This window comes from Dipodomys merriami, unplaced genomic scaffold, assembly GCF_024711535.1.
Source record: "Dipodomys merriami isolate MVZ:Mamm:240054 unplaced genomic scaffold, mDipMer1.0.p SCAF_714, whole genome shotgun sequence".
NCBI classification, from domain to species: Eukaryota; Metazoa; Chordata; class Mammalia; order Rodentia; family Heteromyidae; genus Dipodomys; species Dipodomys merriami.
This window is the reverse complement of record NW_027206307.1, coordinates 317428-334289: the sequence shown is the minus strand read 5'-3', so window position 1 is coordinate 334289 and position 16862 is coordinate 317428. Positions and strand designations below refer to the sequence as shown.

At 36.8% G+C, this 16862-nt stretch overlaps 1 long non-coding RNA gene across 2 annotated transcripts in view; it reads left to right on the top strand.

Annotated features, from left to right (window-relative positions):
- LOC138818126 (uncharacterized) overlaps nucleotides 1-16862 on the top strand; it is a 47701-nt gene that overhangs the window by 18854 nt on the left and 11985 nt on the right. For both annotated transcript variants that reach the window (XR_011368985.1, XR_011368984.1), the window contains exon 3: nucleotides 1412-1500. This is a non-coding gene — a long non-coding RNA (uncharacterized lncRNA). The remainder of the gene's footprint in view (nucleotides 1-1411; nucleotides 1501-16862) is intronic.

The window sequence follows — 16862 nt, the reverse complement described above, 5'->3', positions numbered from 1 at the left end:
GTTTTCTATTAATAGTCCATTGAATGTAGATGATGCAGTTAAATTATTTCCTCTCTATTTCAGTTAGTTTTAGAATCTTTATAGTTTTGAGTGAACTTTTAAATAAAGGTCTTTTAAAATAATTAGGATTAACCTTGTGCTTTTCGTCCTACTCCCAAGAAAATGAGTTATTTTTAAGTGTTAATAGTTTATCATTATGATGATCATAACGAATCATTATCATTATCATAGGGACTTAAAAATGCAGTAGTATTGATGTCTTTTTAAACCAATTGTATTCACAAGTTGGAGAGTCTTTAATTCATAATTAGGTCTTGGTGTCAATGATTTTTAACCTCTCGTTCCTAACATTAATGATAGGTAAGACTGCATTTTTGGGTATATGAAAGGTAAAATATTTATCTGGGGTCAAATGTGATTTTATATCATTCTTTCTTTAATAACATTTTAAAGTAGTACATTTCTCTCAAAATGGTGGGTATAAAAAGCAATCAAAATACTTCAAATGGTAAAAAATTTAGGTGAGCTACAATGTGGAAACGATTGCTCCAAAAGGCCTGCAGTCTGTTTCCATCAGGAATTGGGCAGGTCATTCTTTCAGTAAGACTGTGTTAACCAGAGATGGGGTCCCCAGGCAGTGCAGTGTTGAGTGAAGGCATAAAATATGATTTCTACTATTTTGAGCTAGAAATCAAGAATGTTATAGTTTAGCAGTTCCTTTCACTAGGGAGATATAAATTGATTATGAACATGGAGTTTTCTTCTTACAGTTACTTTTTGTCTTTTTTTGTTGTTGTTGGTCATGGGGCTTGAACTCTGGGCTGGGGTGCTGTTCCTGCGCTCTTCCACTCAAGGCGAGCGCTCTACCACTTGGACCACAGTGCCACTTCCAGTTTACTAGTGGTTTATTAGAGATAAGAGTCTCACAGTCTGTCCTGCCCAAACTGGCTTTGAACCACAATCCTCAGATCTCAGCCTCCTGAGTAGCTAGCATTATAGGCGTGAGCCACCGGTGTCCGTCTTAGTTACCTATTTTCTAACAAAGATAAAGGAAATATTATTAGAGTGTGCACAATAATTTTGGGAATTTTCCTAGAATTAGTAGACTGAGTGCTGGTATTTAGTTATAAAATAGAATGAGGTTAGTTCATATAGTGGGAATGGAACGCAGGCTAACACTTACCGTGTGTAGAATGTTGTCCTAGTAATTCCAACTCTGAAGACTTAAATATCATCATCTTAGAATTAAAAATAGAAATAGTTTCACTTTATGGGATTATTGTGAGGATTAAATTAGATACCAAAGGTAAAGTACTTGGAAAAACAATCAGAGTTTGATACTTTCTACCTTTTATTTTATCATGTGATATATTCTAATATTTTTACTGTGATTTTTATATTGTCTATTTAGGATATGCAAAGTGATGTATTGATATACATTGCGTTGTTCACTTTTCTGTCATTATGAGGAAAATACCTGCAAAGAAAATTTCTGAGAAGGCAAGTATAATATTGACTCATGGTTTAAGATCAGATGTCTCCATTGTTTTTAATTATATTTTTATTAAATAGGTGTACGAAATGTTTTCCATTCAAAGAATCAGTTTATAAATACAATGGATCTCTACATAACTTTCTCACATCCTTCCAAACCTCAACCCACTTTCGTTTTTATTAGTTTCATACTATCTGCATTGAATATTATGGCTTCACTCTCTACTTCCATAAGTCTCTTTATTTCTTCCCTTTGATTTTCCCTCACATTTTCCAAGTGGTAGCCTCCTGGTATTCATTTTGTTGGATTAAAAGTTCAATTTTATAAGAAATTACACCTGTTAAATACTCCTCTACAAATAGCATGCTTTGATTAATACTGTTTTTTAACTTGCATAAAATTCTGGCTTCTAAATACGCGTTCTTTTTGTGTCTGGCTGTGACTTCATTTATTTAACATAATTTTAGTTCTATCCATTTCTTTGCAAATGCTGTAACAGTCTTTATAATGGATGGGTGCAATCCAATTGTGTATATGTGCAACACTTTCTCCAACCATCCCTCTGCTAAAGTGCATCTGGGCTGTTTCCATAAATTCTCTACGGTGAATAGTGCAGTAGTGAACATGATTGTGAGAGTGATTTTACTCTAACCTTTTGGGAAAATTCATCACTTTTTTTCTGGGAGCAATCATCTAGCCAATTTTCCAGAATTAGCACATCCCTTCATTCATCTACATCACAACGTTTTTCAGGTCCTCAAAAACACACTACCCCCGACAGGTACCAATCAGCTAAAACCAGACTGTGCCCATATTCTTTTGTTGTTGTTATTGCTTTCTTTCCGGTCGAGGGGCCTGAAATCTGGGCCCCTCTGGTGCTGTCCCTCAGCTTTTTTGCTCAAGGCTAGCAATCTACCACAGCGTCACTTCTGGCTTTCTTCTTTTTGCGTATGTGGTGCTGAGAAATCAAACCCATGGCCTCAGGCATGCAAGGCAAGAGCTCTACCACTGAGCCACTTTCGCAGCCCCGATGTGCCCATATTCTTTTAATACATTTTTCATAATTTTCCACATAATTTAGTGAGAACCTTCTATGTACTTTCCTAATGTGGGAATGAGGTATATGACAATAGAGCAAAAGTAAAAAATATGGGATTAAATTAGCTATTATCATATTTAAAATAATTTTCAGCTCTAACTCATAGCCTCACTTAGTATCATTTTAATCTTTATTTGATTACTTCACCTATCCCCTAAATTATAACATGTGATTTAAATACAAAGGCAAAAAAGTGTGGTTTGACTTTGACACTCATGTGGGAGGATGCACAATATGGGCAAATAAAGGGATTGGAATTAATAGCCATTATCCATTTTGTTAAATGGTTTTCTCAAACTGATTCTCACAATTCATATTTCATTCAACAACAAGAAACATGTGACAATTCCCTTTGTTTTGCTCCTCATTAAACTTGTTTCCATGTTATTTTATAATGAAGGATGATTTCATAAATCTACTGTAGATACAAAATATGTTAAAATATTTCTATATGTATGCATTGATATAAATATAAACACATATATTATAAAGGTTATAATGATAAATTATAACTTCTGTAACTGTACAATTTACTAAATTATTAAAAACATGGACGACTCAGGCCTGGAATCCTGGTTACTCAGGAGGCTGAGAGCTGATGATCATGGTTTGAAACCATCCTGGTCAGGAAAGTCCATGAGCCTCTTATCTCCAAACAACCAACAGAAAATCAGAATTGGAACTGTGACTCATAGTAGTAGAGTGATAGCCTTGAGTGAAAAGACTCAGAGATATCACCCAGGCTCTTAGTACAAGAACTAAAATCTACCCCCAAAAAGTATTTAATTTACACTTATGTAAATAGAGTATTTCCTTCACACAAATGCACATCCATGCTCATTTGCAAGGTAACTCTGTTATGTCTGGAGTACCACATAATATTATCACTTAAGTAGAAAGTATTACAACATGGGTAAACTCTACCTCTCTCATGGATTTTTCTCCACTCAAATATTCAAATCTTGCAATTATTCCCATTATTTAAAGTCATAGCTTTTTTTCTTTAATACACATAAGATTGGAATTTGAATTGAGTGTCTTGTGTCTCCTAAATGGTTGTTCTTACCACTTTGGCATGCCCCCAGCCCTAAATTATCCTGATTAACTTTCAGATAGAATCTTCCTTCCTACTTGTGTATGATCGTGGGCTCAGTCTACTTTATGTTATTCTTCCTGGAATTTAGAATAACAAGTGCCTGGCATTGTGTACAGATCTTTCTGTCCAGTCTGAGCTTTAACCACTATCCTCACAATAGTAGACTCCCTCGTAGTCAGGATTTTCATAAGCTTATCATAGCTATTTTTTAAAAAAATCTTTGCATTTCCTGCAGGTTCTTGAGTACTGAATTAATTGGTGTTTTCTTGGGTTTTGTTTCTTTTGAATGTATGTGTTGAGTTGTTCCTCATTTTTCCTTTTGTTTCTTTCACTCAAGTTCTTACCTATAGTGCTGAGAAACCAATTCTTCTTTCTCAAGATAGTCAAGGTGAACATTATTTATTCCAAAACAATTCCAGTAATATTTAAACACCTTCAGAAATTTCGAGAAAATGGCGGAGGAGAATCTGGTGGCTAAACAAGCTCTTGCAAAGAAAGCAGTTCTAGTGTTCCAATGAACAGTCCTAGGCACACCAAGTGTGCCATCACATTACAGAGACTTTGGGCAGAGAGGAAAAATCCAGGTAAGGAGACAGATCTGAGCATTTTCCAGCAGCCATGGCTGAGGTTGCTGTGGTGGCTGTGGTGCCATCCATAGCTGCCATAACTACAACCCAGAGAGTCTGGGACAAATGTGCCAGATGCAGCGGGCAAGCAGATTTTACTCAACACGAGCAAGAACTGACAAGGAGCAGATATCTTCATCCTGCAGATAGCAGACGAGAGGCTACCCAGGAACCCACACTCCAGCGTGAGTACAAAACTAACATCCTCACTCCTTCTCAAAGGGAGCAGAGGAGGGAAGGACACCCCTCACCCAAACACTGGAGATATCCACCTTTGATGTAGACAAAAGCCTGGCTAAGTAGCTAGATCCAACTCAGTTCTTTGATGAAAACAAAAGAGTCATTTAGCTAGTCACAAGTACCTACCCTGACCTGCCATTCTCAACTCCACCCATGGGAAAGTCACAACAACAAGGCAGAGAAAGCTAATCCCACAAAGGAGTGGCTTTCTTCACTGGGTAAACAGAGCCAGAGGCTGCCCCTCCCTACGACAGCCCTGACAATCAATTGAAACTCAGTAAAAATAAACCCTGAGAATGGCTCCAGGCTGGGCTTTATGAATGTCTCAGAAGCTAGCCCCTCAGGGAAAAGCTACTGTTTGCTGAAAGGCCTCAACTTTACCCAGAACCCAGCCTTATTACAGTAACTCCAAACTAGAGGAAACAGCCACCTCCCTCTTTTGTGATACTGAAAGCAGATCTCCCTCCCACTGAACTAGCCTGGGAGGCGATCACAAACTTCTGGGTAAACCAACAGAATTTTTTCTGCCTGCCCAAACAAACTGACTTAAGAAACCAATCAAGCCACAGAAAACCAAACACCACAAGCAAACCAGAGACTCCACCAAGAGACTGGTTACTGACACAAGGGAGATACAGGATCTTCCCATCAACCCCCCAAAAACAAAATCAAAGAAGTCTTTTTTGTATCTTTTTAAATTTTTACTTTTTAATGATAAAAATTGTTTTCATTAATCTTTTTTTCTTCCTCTTATAACTTTTATTTTAGGTGTGTGTGTGTGTGTGTGTGTGTGTGTGTGTGTGTGTGTGCTTTTTTAAAAAAAATGTTTACTGACCTGTGTGTGTGTGTGTGTGTGTGTGTGCTTTATAAAAAAAAAAATGTTTACTGACCTGTTGGTCTTTTTTGTTCTTTCTTTCTCATTCGTTTTACTTTTTCATCTTTTGTTCTTTTTGCATGAATTATTTGTTGTTCTGTTCACCTCCTATATACCTGTCATTGATTATAAGACCTTATCCACAATTGTGTACATTCTTAATCCAAAAACGTATCACTCAATTCAAAACCTCTTAGGATTAAATTCCTTAATAACAGTATTATTTATTTATACCTATAAATTATTTGAAGTATTTTTATTTTTTAGTTTTTCAGGTCTCCTTTCTATCCCTCCCCTCCTCTCATCCATGTTCATCTCTCAATTTTACTTCTTTAAATTTTCATTACTTTTAAGAGTTTCACTTTTTAAATTTAAATATTTGTCTTTCCATTTTTTCTTGTCTCTTTTTAAAAATTTTTTCTTCTCTCTTTTCTATCATCCTTTCCAATCCATTTCCCTCTGTGAGATTAGGACTTGGTTAATTTCACTTTCCTTTTACCTTTCCACATTTCTCTAACGCTGTTTTCCCCACCTTTCTCCCTAAACATAATAATTTCTGGTTTGTCAAATTATTCTTTGGTATTCTTAGCCCATTTAAACATAGTTGTTTAATGTTGAATGGACTGTATCTGTTGAACTAGATTGTATCTTCAAACATTTGACTATGCAATTACAGGACTTTGGTTGATGCTTGCCTTAAAATGGTGTTCTAGCACAAAACTGGCATTACTTTCATCCCAAATGGGCAGAACAAGCAAGAAAAACACAAGGAAAATGGCAAGTCCGGGTATCTCAATTCCCACTCAAGATAATCAGGTGACAGAACAGATAATGAATAATCCAGACGAGAGTTCCCAAAAAGCTCTACAAACACTACTGGTAAACATGGTGAATGAAAAGATTGAAACCCTGCAAAGGACTCAGTGTGAACGTGTTAGGGAGAGAGAGGAGGCAAACCAAAGATCTAAACAGGAAGCTCATGGGCTTGAGAAAGCTACTCAAAGATTGATACTGGAATTGCGTGAGCAGGTTGAGAATACTCAAAGAGAAATAAAGGAATTGTGTGAGCAGGCAGAGATCAGTCAAAGAGAACTAGAGAAGTTACATGAACGTGAGAAATCTAATCAAAGAGTAATACAAGAATTGCAAGAGCTGGATGAGCATAGACAAAGATCAATAGAGCCATTCATGGAATCCATAAACAGTCACCTGAAAGGAGTCAGGGAGACCACAAAGGGAATGTTGAATAGATCCCAACAGAAGGAATGGGAGTCCAAGGAAACCATAACCAATCAACTAAGTGATTTGAGAGTAAACACTGAACACCAAATTAAGGAAGTAAAGAATTTCATACAAGATCTAAAACAAAGCTCCAACAAAGAATTTGAAGCCATAACAGCCAACCAATTAAAAGGAAAAGAAATGAAAAATAAAGTAGAAAGTCTTGACATTAGGTTAGACTATGCAGAAGATTGAATCTCCAGCATTGAAGACAGCCTAGGTATTATAGAGAAAGAACATACAACTATCCAAGACAAATTCAAGAAATATGATAGATCTATTCAACACTTGGAAGACACCATCAGAAGGACTTATCTGAGGGAAATGGGTGTAGAGGAGCATATAGAGACAGAAGGTAATGGTCCAGAAAATTTGTTCAACAGGATCCCAGCAGAGAACTTCCCAACACGCAAAAAGATAGGCATATTCAGATACAAGAAGCTTTTAAAACTCTAAATAGACCAGACAAGAACAAGACTTCCCATCGTCCAATTAATTATAAGCCACACAGGATCAATTCAGACCAAGGAAAAGATCCTTAACGCTGTCAAGGAGAAAAGATCAGTCACCTATAAAGGAAAACCAATTAGAATCACCTCAGATTTCTCAAAAGAGACAATTAAAGCAAGAAGAGCCTGGAATGGTGTATGCCATGCTCTAAAGACAAACAACTATCAACCAAGAATAGTGTACCCAGCTAAACTTTCAATCATAATTGAAGGTCTAATAAAAATCTTCCATAGCAAAGAAAAACAAACAATATATCTCCACCAAATCATCTCTACAAAAGATACTAAAAGATGTCCTAAACATAGAAAACCAACAAGACCACAATAAAGGCCAAGAAACCACATACAAACAGAATCCAAGAACCAGAGAAAGAATCCAGTAGGCGCAGTACCCAAGAAGGTGGATAAAATGGCAGGAGCACCCAAATACCTCTCAGTCCTCTCTCTCAATATTAGGGGATGTAACTCTCCAATTAAGTGACATGGACTGTCTAGTTGGTTTAAAATGCAAGATTCTTCTATCTTCTACCTTCAGGAATCACAACTTGCCCATAAAAATCAAACACATTTTGAAAGTGAAAGGCTGGAACAAAATCTACCAAGCAAACGGCCCCCAAAAACAGGCAGGAGTTGCAATCCTAATATCAGATAAAATAGACTTCAAATTAACATTATTGAGAAGAGATAAAGAAGGTTACTACATACTAATTAAGAGATATCTCTTTCAGGAGGATATTAAAATTCTAAATATTTGCCAAACAATAGTGCACCCAAATTTATACAAGAAATACTACTATAAATTTCACATAGATCCAACGACATTAATTGTTGGGGACTTTAACAAGCCACTATTCCCACTAAATAGATCTACTCGGCAAAAACTCAACAGAGAAACCGCAGATGTAAACAAGTGCATACATCAACTGATTTAGCAGACATCTAGCAAATATTCATCCAGCAGCATAAGAGTACACTTTTTACTCAGCAGCACATGGAACATTTTCCAAATCAAACTTGTCAAAATTCAGAAACATTGAATTCATATCTTGCATTCTATCAGACCAAAAGGGAATAAAATTAGAACTCAACACAAAAAGCCACCAAAGAAAGTCCAGTAAAAGATGGAGGCTGAAAAACACACTGTTCAAACACCAGTGGGTCATGGAAGAGCTTAGAATCGAAGTTCAAATGTTCATATTATTCAAGAAAAACTAGCACAGAGATTTTCTGCTCCTCTGGGACACAGAAAAGGAACGATTCAGAGGCAAGTATATAGCTCTGAGTTCCTATATTAACAAATTGGAGAGACCTGGAATCAAAAATTTAATGAGTTCTGACACTCCTTGAAAAAGTGAATCAAGATAAACCCCAATCAAGTTGATGGAAAGAAAGAATTAAAAATCAATCAGAATTAAATGAATTAGAATCCAAAAAAAAATATGAAGAATCAACAAAATCAGAAGGTTCTTCAAAATAATTAACAAAATTGACAGACCCTTAAAAAAGAAAAAGAAGAGAACACACCCAAATTAATAAAGTCAGAGATGAGAATGGAAACATCACTACAAAAACAACCAAGATTCAGAACATTATAAAGGAATGGTGCTCAAAACTTTATGCAAATATGTTTGAGAACTTGGCAGAAATGGACATTTTCCTGGCAAATATTGACATGCTGAAACTAAGATGAGTTAAACCATCGTAACAGGCACATATCAAGCATTGAAATAGAAAGAGCAATAAGATAACTCCCATCTAAGAAAAACCCAGGAATAGATGGTTCTACAGCAGAATTCTACAAGGCCTTCAGAGTAGAACTCACACCAATACTCCTCCAAATCATCAATGAAATTGAAAGAGAAAGTTCACTACCGAACTCTTTCTATGAAGCCATCATAACCCAAATCCCCAAACCCTCATCAAAGAAAGAGAACTATAGACCCATTTCTTTGATGAACATTGATGCAAAGCCTCTCACCAAAATTTTGGCTAATCAACTTCAACAATTCATGCAAAAAATCATACAACATGAGAAAACAGGATTCATTTCAGGGATGCAAAGCTGCTTCAACATACACAAATCAATTAACATAATTCATCACATCAACAAGAGCAAAGATAAGAACCACATGGTTATCTCAATAGTTGCAGAAAAAGCCTTTGACAAGATCCAACACCCTTTTATGGTGAAGGTCCTGGAAAAATTAGGAATCTATGGAACATTCCTCAATACAATAAAGGTTGTGCATGACAAAACTACAGAAAGCATTATACTCAATGGTGAAAATCTAAAGCTATTCCCTCTAAACTCTGGAACGAGACAAGGAGGCCCACTCTCTACTGCTCTTCAATTCAAACATAAAGAGGAACCCAATAGGGAATGAAGAAGTATAACTTTCCCTCTTTGCAGATGACATGATCTTGTATTTAAAGAATCCACTTCCAAGTTACTCAAGGTTACTCAAAACTTGGGCAAACTAGAAGGGTATGAAATTAACCCTCAAAAACCAATGGTTTTTCTGAATGCCTACAATGAGAAAAGTGTGGCTGAAATTAGGAAAGCACTCCATTCGTAATAGCCCCACAAAAAATAAAATACCTACGAATTAACTTAATCAAAGTAGTGAAGGACCTCTATGATGAAAACTTTAAATACCTTTAAAAGGATATCAAAACAAACTTAGAAAGTGGAAAAACTCCCATGTTCCTAGATTGGAAAGATCAAATCGTGATAATGGCAATACTTCCCAATGCTATCTACAAATTGAATGTGATACCTATCAATATTCCAACCTCATTCTTCAAGGACATAGGAAAGGCAATCCAAAAATTCATATGGAACAATAAAAGACCGTGAATAGCAAAAACGATCGTTAACAGAAAGAACAGTGTTGGAGGAAAATCAGTACCAAATTTCAAACTCTTCTACAAAGCCATAGTAAGCAAAACAGCTTGGTACTGGCACAAGAACAGACCTCAGGACAAATGGAATAGAATTGAAATGAACCTAAAGACCTACAGCCACCTAATCTTTGATAAGGGAGCTGAAAAAATAGAATGGAAGAAAGACAGCCTCTTCAGTAAATGGTGCTCTCAAAATTGGTTAACTACTTGTAGAAAAATAAATCTAGATCCTTATATATCACCCTGTAGCAGAATCAACTCCCAGTGGATCAAAGACCTCACAATATAAAGACACTCTGAAAACATTACAGGATGGAATAGGAGAAACCCTAGATCTCCTTGGTACAGGCTGAAAATTGCTTAATAGAGACCCAGAAACACAACAAATCATAGAAAGGTTGACAAATGGCAAAGGACATAGCTAGCAAGATCCATAGAATGTCCACAAATTGGGAGAAGATCTTCACTAGCCATACAATGGACAAGGGTCTCATATCTAAAATATATCTGGAACTCCAAAAAATTAAATCCCCCAAAAACAAATCCTAAAAGAATCAACAGCCCAATAAATAAGTGGGCTAAAGGCTTAAAGAGAAACTACTCTGAAGAGGAAGGAAAGATGGACAATAAACACATGAAGAAATGCTAAACTTCCCTAGCTATAAAAAATGCAAATCAAAACAACATTGAGATACCACCTCACCCCAGTTAGAATGGCTATAATCAAGAACTCTAATAACAACATGCAGGAGGAGATGTGGATAGGGGAACCCTACTGCATTGTTGGTGGTAGTGTAAACTTGTTCAACCACTTTGGAAAGGGGTATGGAGGTTCCTCAAAAGACTTCATATGGAGCTCCCCTATGACCCAGGAATCACACTTTTGGGCATTTACGCAAATGATCACAAAGAAGACCACACTAAAGCTCCCAGCACAACTATGTTTATGGCAACATTATTTACCATAGCTAAGCTTGGAACCAACCCACATGCCCCTCAGTAGATGAATGGATCAATAAATTGTGGTATATATACACAATGGAATTTTTGCCTCCATCAGAAATAATGACATTGCCCCATTGTTAGGAAAATGAAAGTCTTGGAAAAAATTATATTAAGTGAATTACGCCAGGTCCAAGTACACATAGGCCCCATGGTTTCCCTTATTGGTAATAAATAGGATATGTCTGAGACAAGCAGAAAAGGTCAGATTCGTTGATGTTAGGTGAAATGTACCCCAAGATAAGCATTCAAATATTTTTTCTTTCATGCGATTGTTTCTAACCTATTTATAAGATGAATTTTTGTTGCTTTGTATGTCCCTTCCCCACAATACAGCTCCTGTTTTCACTGTATTTTATGTTGGTATAGTTTGTGGAAGGGAAAGAAAAAAAAATCTTTTAAAAAAGGATAGAGTTGGACCCATTGTAACAATGAGATGTACAAGATGTTTTGTCGAAAAATGAACTTTAAAATTTTCACAAGGAGGGGCATAATGGGGGGAGGGGCAGGAGGGATGAGATGGAAAGTGATAGGAAGTGGAAACAAAAGAGGAGGCAACAATGCTTGATAAGAAATGTACTCATTATTTGCCCATGTAATTGAAACTCTTCTGTATGGTATTTTCAGAATAATAAAAAAAAACCTTCATACCTATTAATGGTATACGAATTCTATGTGCTTAGAAGGGTCTTTTTATTTTCACAGCCGTTTTTGGCATACACAGACATATCATTGATTATATGAAGATAATAAATTTCCAGATGCTTGCCAGGAGGAGTAAAACCTATAGTTTATTTTTTTCCAGAGGCTTCCCATTTCATGAAAGAAATATGTTGCTTGATGTAGGATTTCACAAAATTATATTGCTAGGAAGAACTTAAACAATCATCTAACATTACAGAGATGAGGGAGATGAATTGATCTCTTGAATAATTTACTTTTGGGTCAAATAAGAGCAGGCTGCCCAAAAGGGAGTAGACTTTAGAGAAACATGATGAGTTGTATGTAAATAGGTGCTTAGCTGATTTTGTTAATTTGTGAACTAATACAGGGAAATAAAGTACAGCAAGGTAAAAAAAATAAAGAACTCTGCATTGAAATACTCATTTGTGTGTGTGTGTGCACACACGTGCCTGTACACACACGTGCATGTTCATGTGCTCATGCATGCATTCATCATTCCTGCTCTAAGCATCTGTGCCCAAAGTAGTGGTCTACCACTTGAGCCACTGATGCATTTCTGGTTTTTTGGAGATAATCACATGTTTTTTCATGATTGTACTGGCTTTGAAAAGTGGTTTTCAGATCTCGGCCTCCAGAGTAGCTAGCTAAACTGATTCACCCTCTGAGTAGCTAGCTAAAATTCTGTTTGTCCTCTATGCTTCATTGCTCTTTTATTCCTTTCCTGAGGTAATCACAAACGTGTCATATAAATGTCTAATTGCTTTAAAAATACTGTTACTGTTTGGCACCAGGGGCTCCAATCTGTACTTTTAACTACTTAGGAGGCTTGAGAACAGAAACCAGGCCAAATTTTAGGGGAGTTCCTTCTCAATCTATAGCTGGGTGCATTAGATCATTTCCACCATCCTGCACTATCTAGAGACTAACATTGGAAGGACTGCAGGATCCAGGAAGCTAGACAAGTTGGTGTGCAACTCTGATGCAATTGATGATGGGAAACTTAAAAGGACAGATCAGGTGCATGTTTTTGTGGAAAGGGAACCCTTATCCTAAAATTAACCACTGACATAATGCCAGCCTAGCAAGAACAATACCCCAATTTGAAATCCTCACAATTTTCCAAAACCAAAATAAGTACATACATTGACATCCCAAAACTTAGTACAATCTGTTCTTTGCTCTAATATCATCTTTATCTGATTATCATATGACATGACAGAATAGTTTCTTCATTAAACTTATGATATGTTTTAAAATACCTAGAAAATTCTTTCTCACTTATTAAGTGCAAACAAATGGCACATTACCTCATTTCTTACATGTTTGACTGCCACTAAAAAGCCATTCAATGATTAGTATAGTAATATATTCTGATTTATTACTTTATTTTTAACAGTTGTTAAACATGTTGCTTTTCTGCTGAAGTATAAGTATTTAAATAGTGTTAACACAGGGTGCTATATGCTGAGTCCTGGGAAAGAGTGCTATGTGCTGAGTTTTTCAAAGCATGCCATGCACTGAGTCCTATACAGGGCGTGCTATGGACTCCCTCCTTCAAAGTGTGTTGTGTGCTGAGTCATCCCAAAGGCTACTATATGCTAAGTCCTTCAAAGGACAAATTGTGCTGAGTCTGTTACTTAGTGTGCTTTGTGCTGTTTTTTGAAGTATGCTGTGTGCTGAGTCATCCCAAAGTGTGCTATGTTCTGAGTCCTTGAGAGGTAGTTTTCCCCAACAATCTCTTTCAGTCTCTCAGTCTCTCTCTCTGTCTCTCTCTCTAACTGGGTCACTGTGCACGTTCTTGATATGTGGAGTGGAGAGGCTTGGAGGAGAGTCTCCTCTAGAGGTGGGGCTGAGGGGAGATTCGATCCCCTGAGCAAGCGCTAGGGTTGGCGGGGAATGCAGAGCTGAGGTGAGGCTGTAATTCCCATGGCCTGGAAGCCTTAGGGCCCAGTCAGGGCTGATCTTTTGGGCAAGGGTAGGGGGCGGAGCCAAGGGGAAGAGGGGACTGGGCACAGGGGAGGAGGAGAGAGGGTCAGGGGCCTCAATGTGGTGTCAGCAGTGGCCAGGGTCTCACAGGGGCAGATGTACATGCACAGAGGATGTTAGGCAGCCTGCAAGAGGAGTAGAAGTAGAGAGAGAGAGCAGAGAATAGCAAGGATAGGCACGAGGGTAAGTGGCTTCACATGCTCTGTTCGTGGATCAATAGAAAAATAGCCAAAACAAGAATAAAGGAAACAAATGTACAGCCAAGAAAAATATAGTTAGAATAAAGGTAGAGGCAATAAAGGTGCAGCCAAGTATAGAGGAAGCCTTGAACCAACACCCCTTCCTGCAAGCATGCTTCCATGAAGCTTATGCTTTGTCTGGCATGATCTCTCACGCAGATTCAGCAGGAGGTGTCATGGCATTTCTTCCTTTTTTATTTTTTAATTGAAGCTCATGAATGTCTTGGTGCACAGAAGAGATAAATCTAAAGATCATCCGGAAAATGACTGGAAATATAAGAATAAGAATTGGAAGAATTGATCTGACAATGGTATTTATTATTATTACATTAATCCAATCCAGAGGATTGAGAGCCTCCACGTAATGCTGCCAAAGATTGTAAGATTTTTACATCTAAATGAGCTTTACTAACTGCTATAATTTTATCCTGTAAAGCCTCCATAACATGAGAGATATCTTTATCTCTCCAGACTCCTAACAAATGATTTTTGGTGGCATTCCGATGAAAAGAAAAGCTATATTTTAGAACAGTAACACAGATATATTTCAAACTAGCATGACATTTAACTGAGAGTTGTGTTTTTAAATTTTTAACTTCCTGACCTATAGCCAGAACCACTTCCTCCAGAAGATTTATTTTCATTTCTAACTTTTTATCTATAATTTGTTGTTCTGCTAGAGCTAATGAAACATATTTGTTTAAATCAGTAACAAAATGAGCAGTGTTTACTTCATTTACTAAGGCTGCTGTAGAAATCGCTAAAGAGCTAATTATTGTTAATAAAGCACTTATTCCTAAAATCAAGGCCGCAACAAAGTGTTTTGGCTGCAACATAATATCCAGAATTTTCAGCAATTGTAAAGCAGAATTTTTAAACCAAGGGTCATTTTATAGATCTACACGTAACATTACATATGAAGGTCTTTTTAAAATAAAAATTACAGAATATGTTTTATCCAGAGAAGAAGTAAGACAATTAGTAAAAATATAATCCTTACAGCTAATATAATAAGATTTTCCTTGATTAATAATGATTAAATTATCTAGTTTTCTAGATAAAATTCCCATAGGATAATCTACACATGCTCTTACCCCAATTGCAGTACTCTTAGTTCTTTGGGCTTTTTCAGTAAAATCATGTTTGCAAAAATTCTAAACAAATACAGATGAATGCCCATTTTATTGTGAAAGAGAGAGTGACTCACCAAAACGGAAGCCACCCACGCTGGAGTGAGCCGTCTTTTCAGGGGTTCCCCGTGCCTATCAGGAGCATAGCCATTAAACTTTCCTGAATTATGTTTTAAGTAGGCGGCATAATCATAATCGGGGTTAGCAATGGAAAAATAAAAAATACTATCTGGTGCCCCAAAGGCTTGTTAAAAGAGGCCTTTAGAAATCCACATTCTCACCATTTCAGTGAGGTAATTAATACATCCCCAAACTGATCTTTGTCATGATATTTTGTAGGCAGTTACCTAAATGTATATTCCTCTTGGGAATGAAAAAGGATTCGTTATAAGTATGAAAGCCTAATGTCATCATGCCAATTTACCACATCAATCTTTTTTAGAACTTTTTATCATTGGATTGATCAAGGGTATCAGTCAAAAAAGTTCTATAGTTTATAGGCCAACACCCGTGGAGATTTTCTCCTGATAGCGTTATGCAAATTGGAGTGGTATCTGTCATTCCTTCATAATTAATTGTTTGAGAAGTCATATGAGAATTAGAATAGTCCTCCAAACCCCCTAGCAGGTCACTATTATTTGTCATTACTTGTATTATATCCTCATCCCCCCACCCCATCCCATTGGATGTAGAAGAGGAGGATTAGGAACATATGTCCAGTATTGTTCTCCTGAAACAGACACTGCCTGCACAGCAATAATGGCAAGCATAGCAAGAAACCTATTTTCAACAGTGATAGTCTTTCCTGTAGAAACAACAATCTCCTCCGCAGAATGGATGAGTTTCTTAATTTATTCCCAGGTGGGTGGTTGGGCTTCTTTTGTTGTCTTCGCCTATTGAGGAGAAAGGGGAAGACTTTTGAGCTTTGGCATCGCTTTCTTCATTTGCATCTTCTGTTTTGTTTTTTATCCCTGGGTTTCTCTTATTTTTGTAGGGGACACAAGTGGGTTGCGATTCCAGATGGGTGACGCGGCTCCTGTGGAAACACACATGTATACCCTCTTCCCGAGGTGATTAATACATCAGGCCCTTTCCAGGTGCCTCTGAGCAAATCTTTCCTTTTAACTTTTGGCTGAACTTTAAATCCAATTTCGCTCCAATGTTTTTGCATAAGTGTAAGATTTTATTGATTAGTATTAAGGTGATTAATTACAAATAAAGCATGATGGTTTCTCTAGTTAATAAGTCAGCCATCATATTTCCAAATGAACGAGGACCTGGTAAATTTGTATGTCTTTTATGTGTTCAATAAATAATTTTTCTTTTCTAAGTTGAATTAATTTTTGTAACTGTTGTAACAAGTCTATAATTTTTAATTGTCCTGATAAAAGAGCTGTCTCTATGGCAGGAAATAAGTTAACCATATGCTTAGAGTCTGTGTAAATGTTATGCTGCTGGCGAAATATGGTTAAAGCTAAAATTACAGCAATAATTTCTTCCTGTTGCTCTGAAATGTCAGATCCCTTTTAATAATAGGGAATGGTCTGGAATGTATACCACTGAAGTTCCATTTGAGAACCCATCAGTAAAAACTGTTAGAGCTCCTTCGAAAAGTGTTGTTACCACTAATGGAAAAATGGTTTTTACCTCTTCCACAAATTTTAATGAAGGATGTTGAGGAACATGAAATTTTATTT